Genomic DNA, 8,669 nt, shown 5'->3' on the forward strand with positions numbered 1-8,669 from the left:
CCCGGGACCCAGGGAAAAACTTCCCCGGGAGAACGCACGGCGCGCCTCAGGCTGGTGCAACGTCACTCCGGCCTCTGCCGCCGCAGGCCCGCCCCTCACTCCATGCCCCTCCCTCCCCCCCCGGCCTGAGTGAGCCAGAGCCCCCGAAGCAGCTGCTCCTTTAACCCCGTCCTGTCTGAGCGATGAACAGACGCCCTCCGGAGACCTACACGCAGAGGCGGGGCCAAATCCAAAGCTGAGCCCCGGGAGCTGTGAGAACAAAGAAGAGAAAGGGAAATCTCCCAGCAGCCTCAGGAGCAGCGGATTAAAGCTCCGCAATCAACCTGATGTACCCTGCACCTGTGGAATACATGAATACACAACGAATCATCCCAAATTGAGGAGGTGGACTCATAGAGCAAGATTTATGATTTTTTCCCCTTTTCCTCTTTTTGTGAGTGTGTATGTGTATGCTTCTGTGTGAGATTTTGTCTCTATAGCTTTGCTTCCACCATTTGTCCTAGGGGTCTATCCATCCGGGTTTTTTTTTGTTGTTTTTTAATTTTTTTTTTAATAATTATTTTTTATTTTAATAACTTTATTACATTTTATCTTACTTTATTTTACTTTACTTTATCTTTTTTCTTTCTTTCTTTCCTTCCTTCCGTCCTTCCTTCCTTCCTCCCTCCCTCCCTCCCTCCTTTCTGTCTTTCTTTCTTTCTTTCTTTCTTTCTTTCTTTCTTTCTTTCTACTTCTACTAATTCTTTCTTTCTACTTTTTCTCCCATTTATTCTGAGCCGTGTGGATGAAAGGCTCTTGGTGCTGCAGCCAGGAGTCAGTGCTGTGCCTCTGAGGTGGGAGAGCCAACTTCAGGACACTGGTCCACAAGAGACCTCCCAGCTCCACATAATATCAAACGGCGAAAATCTCCCAGAGATCCTCATCTCAACACCAGCACCCAGCTTCACTCAACGACCAGCAAGCTACGGTGCTGGTCACTCTATGCCAAACAACTAGCAAGACAGGAACACAACCCCACCCATTAGCAGAGAGGCTGCCTAAAATCATAATAAGTCCACAGACACCCCAAAACACACCAACAAACATGGACCTGCCCACCAGAAAGACAAGATCCAGCCTCATCCACCAGAACACAGGCACTAGTCCCCTCCACCAGGAAGCCTACACAACCCACTGAACCAGCTTTAGCCACTGGGGACAGACACCAAAAACAATGGGAACTACGAACCTGCAGCCTGCAAAAAGGAGACCCCAAACATAGTAAGAAGCAAAATGATAAGACAGAAAAACATACAGCTGATGAAGGAGCAAGATAAAGCCCACCAGACCTAACAAATGAAGAGGAAATAGGCAGTCTACCTGAAAAAGAATTCATAATAATGATAGTAAAGATGATCCAAAATCGTGGAAATAGAATAGACAAAATACAAGAAACATTTAACAAGGACCTAGAAGAACTAAAGATGAAACAAGCAATGATGAACAACACAATAAATGAAATTAAAAATACTCTAGATGGGATCAATAGCAGAATAACTGAGGCAGAAGAACGGATAAGTGACCTGGAAGATAAAATAGTGAAAATAACTACTGCAGAGCAGAATAAAGAAAAAAGAATGAAAAGAATTAAGGACAGTCTCAGAGACCTCTGGGACAACATTAAACACACCAACATTCGAATTATAGGGGTTCCAGAAGAAGAAGAGAAAAAGAAAGGGACTGAGAAAATATTTGAAGAGATTATAGTTGAAGACTTCCCTAATATGGGAAAGGAAATAGTTAATCAAGGAGAAATACGCCAAGACACATATTAATCAAACTGTCAAAAATTAAATACAAAGAAAACATATTAAAAGCAGCAAAGGAAAAACAACAAATAACACACAAGGGAATCCCCATAAGGTTAACAGCTGATCTTTCAGCAGAAACTCTGCAAGCCAGAAGGGACTGGCAGGACATATTTAAAGTGATAAAGGAGAAAAACCTGCAACCAAGATTACTCTACCCAGCAAGGATCTCATTCAGATTTGATGGAGAAATTAAAACCTTAACAGACAAGCAAAAGCTGAGAGAGTTCAGCACCACAAAACCAGCTTTACAACAAATGCTACAGGAACTTCTCTAGGCAAGAAACACAAGAGAAGGAAAAGACCTACAATAACGAACCCAAAACAATTAAGAAAATGGGAATAGGAACATACATATCGATAATTACCTTAAATGTAAGTGGACTAAATGCTCCCACCAAAAGACACAGATTGGCTGAATGGATACAAAAGCAAGACCCATATATATGCTGTCTACAAGAGACCCACTTCAAACCTAGAGACACATACAGACTGAAAGTAAGGGGATGGAAAAAGATATTCCATGCAAATGGAAACCAAAAGAAAGCTGGAGTAGCAATCCTCATATCAGACAAAATAGACTTTAAAATAAAGACAATTAGAAGAGACAAAGAAGGACACTACATAATGATCAAGGGATCGATCCAAGAAGAAGATATAACAATTGTAAATATTTATGCACCCAACATAGGAGAACCTCAATACATAAGGCAAATACTAACAGCCATAAAAGGGGAAATCAACAGTAACACATTCATAGTAGGGGACTTTAACAGCCCACTTTCACCAATGGACAGATCATCCAAAATGAAAATAAATAAGGAAACACAAGCTTTAAATGATACATTAAACAAGATGGACTTAATTGATATTTATAGGACATTCCATCCAAAAACAACAGAATACACATTTTTCTCAAGTGCTCATGGAACATTCTCCAGGATAAATCATATCTTGGGTCAAAAATCAAGCCTTGGTAAATTTAAGAAAATTGAAATTGTATCAAGTATCTTTTCCGACCACAATGCCATGAGACTAGATATCAATAACAGGAAAAGATCTGTAAAAAATACAAACACATGGAGGCTAAACAATACACTACTTAATAACAAAGTGAACACTGAAGAAATCAAAGAGGAAATAAAAAAATACCTAGAAACAAATGACAATGGAGACATGATGACACAAAACCTATGGGATGCAGCAAAAGCAGTTCTAAGAGGGAAGTTTATAGCAATACAATCCTACCTTAAGAAACAGGAAACATCTTGAATAAACAACCTAACCTTGCACCTAAAGCAATTAGAGAAAGAAGAACAAAAAAACCCCAAAGTTAGCAGAAGGAAAGAAATCATAAAAATCAGATCAGAAATAAATGAAAAAGAAATGAAGGAAACAATAGCAAAGATCAATAAAACTAAAAGCTGGTTCTTTGAGAAGATAAACAAAATTGATAAACCGTTAGCCAGACTCATCAAGAAAAAAAGGGAGCAGACTCAAATCAATAGAATTAGAAATGAAAAAGGAGAAGTAACAACTGACACTGCAGAAATACAAAAGATCATGAGAGATTACTACAAGCAACTCTATGCCAATAAAATGGACAACCTGGAAGAAATGGACAAATTCTTAGAAAGGCACAACCTGCCAAGACTGAATCAGGAAGAAATAGAAAATATGAACAGACCAATCACAAGCACTGAAATTGAAACTGTGATTAAAAATCTTCCAACAAACAAAAGCCCAGGACCAGATGGCTTCACAGGCGAATTCTATCAAACATTTAGAGAAAAGCTAACACCTATTCTTCTCAAACTCTTCCGAAATACAGCAGAGGGAGGAACACTCCCAAACTCATTCTACGAGGCCACCATCACCCTGATACCAAAACCAGACAAGGATGTCACAAAGAAAGAAAACTACAGGCCAATATCACTGATGAACATAGATGCAAAAATCCTCAACAAAATACTAGCAAACAGAATCCAACAGCACATTAAAAGGATCATACACCATGATCAAGTGGGGTTTATTCCAGGAATCCAAGGATTCTTCAATATACGCAAATCAATCAATGTGATAAACCATATTAACAAACTGAAGGAGAAAAACCATATGATCATCTCAATAGATGCAGAGAAAGCTTTTGACAAAATTCAACACCCATTTATGATAAAAAACCTGCAGAAAGTAGGCATAGAGGGAACTTTCCTCAACATAATAAAGGCCATATATGACAAACCCACAGCCAACATCATCCTCAATGGTGAAAAACTGAAAGCATTTCCACTAAGATCAGGAAGAAGACAAGGTTGCCCACTCTCACCACTCTTATTCAACATAGTTTTGGAAGTTTTAGCCACAGCAGTCAGAGAAGAAAAGGAAATAAAAGGAATCCAAATCGGAAAAGAAGAAGTAAAGCTGTCACTGTTTGCAGATGACATGATACTATACATAGAGAATCCTAAAGATGCTACCAGAAAACTACTAGAGCTAATCAATGAATTTGGTAAAGTAGCAGGATACAAAATTAATGCACAGAAATCTCTGGCATTCCTGTACACTAATGATGAAAAATCTGAAAGTGAAATCAAGAACACACTCCCATTTACCATTGCAACAAAAAGAATAAAATATCTAGGAGTAAACCTACCTAAGGACACAAAAGACCTGTATGCAGAAAATTATAAGACACTGATGAAAGAAATTAATGATGGTACAAATTGATGGAGAGATATACCATGTTCTTGGATTGGAAGAATCAACATTGTGAAAATGACTCTCCTACCCAAAGCAATCTACAGATTCAATGCAATCCCTATCAAACGACCACTGGCATTTTTCACAGAACTAGAACAAAAAATTTCACAATTTGTATGGAAACACAAAAGACCCCGAATAGCCAAAGCAATCTTGAGAACGAAAAATGGAGCTGGAGGAATCAGGCTCCCTGACTTCAGACTATACCACAAAGCTACAGTAATCAAGATGGTATGGTACTGGCACATAAACAGAAAGATAGATCAATGGAACAGGATAGAAAGCCCAGAGATAAACCCATGCACATATGGTCACCTTATCTTTAATAAAGGAGGCAGGAATGTACAGTGGAGAAAGGACAGCCTCTTCAATAAGTGGTGCTGGGAAAACTGGACAGGTACATGTAAAAGTATGAGATTAGATCACTTCCTAACACCATACACAAAAATAAGCTCAAAATGAATTGAAGAGCTAAATGTAAGGCCAGAAACTATCAAACTCTTAGAGGAAAACACAGGCAGAACACTCTATGACCTAAATCACAGCAAGGTCCTTTTTGACCCACCTCCTAGAGAAATGGAAATAAAAACAAAGATAAACAAATGGGACCTAATGAAACTTCAAAGCTTTTGCACAGCAAAGGAAACCATAAACAAGACCAAACGACAACCCTCAGAATGGGAGAAAATATTTGCAAATGAAGCAACTGACAAAGGATTAATCTCCAAAATTTACAAGCAGCTCATGCAGCTCAATATCAAAAAAACAAACAACCCAATCCAATAATGGGCAGAAGACCTAAATAGACATTTCTCCAAAGAAGATATACAGACTGCCAACAAACACATGAAAGAATGCTCAACATCATTAATCATTAGAGAAATGCAAATCAAAACTACAATGAGATATCATCTCACACCAGTCAGAATGGCCATCATCAAAAAATCTAGAAACAATAAATGCTGGAGAGGGTGTGGAGAAAAGGGAACCCTCTTGCACTGCTGGTGGGAATGTGAATTGGTTCAGCCACTATGGAGAACAGTATGGAGGTTCCTTAAAAAACTACAAATAGAACTACCATATGACCCAGCAATCCCACTACTGGGCATATACCCTGAGAAAACCAAAATTCAAAAAGAGTCATGTACCAAAATATTCATTGCAGCTCTATTTACAGTAGCCCGGAGATAGAAACAACCTAAGTGCCCATCATCGGATGAATGGCTAAAGAAGATGTGGCACATATATACAATGGAATATTACTCAGCCATAAAAAGAAACAAAATTGAGCTATTTGTAATGAGGTGGATAGACCTAGAGTCTGTCATACAGAGTGAAGTAAGTCAGAAAGAAAAAGACAAATACCGTATGCTAACACATATATATGGAATTTAAGAAGAGAAAAAAATGTCATGAAGACCCTAGGGGTAAGACAGGAATAAAGACACAGACCTACTGGAGAACGGACTTGAGGATATGGGGAGGGGGAAGGGTGAGCTGTGACAGGGCGAGAGAGAGTCATGGACATATACACACTAACAAACATAAGCTAGTGGGAAGCAGCTGCATGGCACAGGGACATCGACCCGGTGCTTTGTGACCGCCTGGAGGGGTGGGATAGGGAGGGTGGGAGGGAGGGAGATGCAAGAGGGAAAAGATATGGGAACATATGTATATGTATAACTGACTCACTTTGTTATAAAGCAGAAACTAAGACACCATTGTAAAGCAATTATACTCCAATAAAGATGTAATATATATATATATATATACATATATATATATATATATATATATATACACACACACACACACACACACACACACACAGGGTAAATGTAAACAAAAGAAAGTATGGGTAGCAATACTATCATCAAATATATAAATCAAGGGCAAAAAGCCTTAAATAAGTCAGAGGATGACTTTACAATGATGACGGTTACAGTCCACAATGGAGATGAGCTGATGCTTTTATGCACCAAATAACACAGCATTGGAATATATGAAGAAAAACTATAGTAGATACATGTTGAGAGAGATAAGCACAGTAGGAGGAGGAGACAACATAAAATTCTCAAAACCAGTCAGGTCAAGTACATAAATGAGTATGCCAATAGAGAAGTGATTTAGACATGTCACGTGTATATTTAGAAGGAATTTCTTGAAGTTTGTGATTGTCTAAAATTAGGGGGTGGTATGAAAAAGTCAAAATATGTTTATTAGCTTTAAAAATAAAAAGCTAATGAAGGTGTTCCACCCCCTTCCCCCACTAAGTTCATATGTTAAAATCCTAAACCCCAAAGATGATGGTATTAGTAGATGAGACCTTTGGGAGGTGATTAGGTCATGAGGGTGGAACCCTTATGAATGGGATTAAGACTCTCCCACCCTACTCCCAAGTTTCTTCCTTCATGTGAGGACACAAGAAGAAGTCTGCAACCCAGAAGAGAGCCTTCACCTGACAACACTGGCACTTTAATCTCGGAATTTCAGTCTCCAGAACTGTGAGAAATAAATATCTGTTGTTTAAAAGCTTCTCAGTCTGTGGTATTTTGTTATAGCAGCCCAAATAGACTAAGACATTCCCCTTGTAGAAAAAATGAAAAAGACAGAGATGCTTTCCAATTCTCTCTGCTTCCATTACTTCTGCTAGCCCTAGCTGAGATTTCTATGATCTCCTACATTTCTTGAATAAGCAGCATAATGCAAAAATAATAACATTTTAATAAGTAAACTCTGGTTTATGGCCACAATTGCCATAGTCATTTTAACCTAATAATTTTGTTTATTTAGATTCAAGGCTCACCACAGACTTCATTCTTCATATTCATAAATTCTTTATTTTGATTCTTCTTTTAATATGTCTTCCATCAACTAAAGCATATAATTTAAGAAGCAGTTGTGAGTTCTTAGTTCAAAGGCTTTCCCTCACCGCACTCTGCCAACAATTGTTCCATTATCTTTTGGCAACTTGAGTCTTGGAGGAAAGTCTGAAGCCAACCTAAAATTTCCCATGATAAGATGACTTTATCCTACCCTGATGCCTATAGGATTTGTATTGGTCCTGATGACTTTATACTGATTTGTCTTGTTATAGTAAGAGAATCCTTTTAGTGTACAAATTACAGTGATCTTTCTGTTTTGTCTACAAATTTGGTTTTGTTACGTTTGTTCTGTTCTCTTCGGGAAAACCCTCTGTGTGCTGCATCTTTACCGTCAGCTTTCATACCCAGCATCTAATCATGTTTCGCCTCTGCCTTTGCCCCTTGCACTTGGTGGGTTTTCCCTCGGATCTCATCTCCATGACAGCAGGACAGATTTGATTCTAAGGTGCTTCTGAGGTGGTTTTGATTTTAAAAAGCTTTCCCCTCCACTGAGTCTCCAAGAGCCACTTTCCTTCTCTTTCTGTTGTTTGATGCTCCTGTCTTTGATGTTCTGCTTGACCTCTTGCTAAATAGGCATGCCCTATGATTAAGATTAACGACAATTTCTTTGAGACTTTGGAGAAGTTTTAAATAAACGTTTCTTCAGGGAATTCCCTGGTAGTCCAATGGTTAGGACTTGGCGATTTCACTGCCAGGGCCCGGGTTCAATCCCTGGTCAGGGAACTAAGATCTTGTAAGCCGCTTGACACAGCCAAAAAAAGAAAGAAAAAAAAAGATGTTTCCTTTTTTTTTTAAAGATTTATTTACTTTTTATTTATTTATTTTTGGCTGAGTCGGGTCTTAGTTGAGGCATGTGGGATCTTCGTTGAGGTATGCGGGATCTTTCATTGTGGTGTACGGGTTTCTCTCTCGTTGTGGCGAGCGTGTTTTCTCTCCTCTAGTTGTGGTGCACAGGCTCCAGGGCGCGTGGGCTCTGTAGTTGTGGCACGCGGGCTCTCTAGTTGAGGTGCGCGAGCTTAGTAGTTGTGGCGCGCGGGCCTAGTTGCCCCACAGCATGTGGGATCTTAGTTCCCTGACCAGGGATCAAACCTGCATCCCCTGCATTGTAAGGTGGATTCTTTACCACTGGACCATGAGGTAAGTCCCCAAAAGATGTTTCTTTAGTTGTGTGATCTAA

The sequence above is a fragment of the Stenella coeruleoalba genome (assembly GCF_951394435.1).
Source record: "Stenella coeruleoalba genome assembly, chromosome: 20".
In the NCBI taxonomy this organism is placed as follows: Eukaryota; Metazoa; Chordata; class Mammalia; order Artiodactyla; family Delphinidae; genus Stenella; species Stenella coeruleoalba.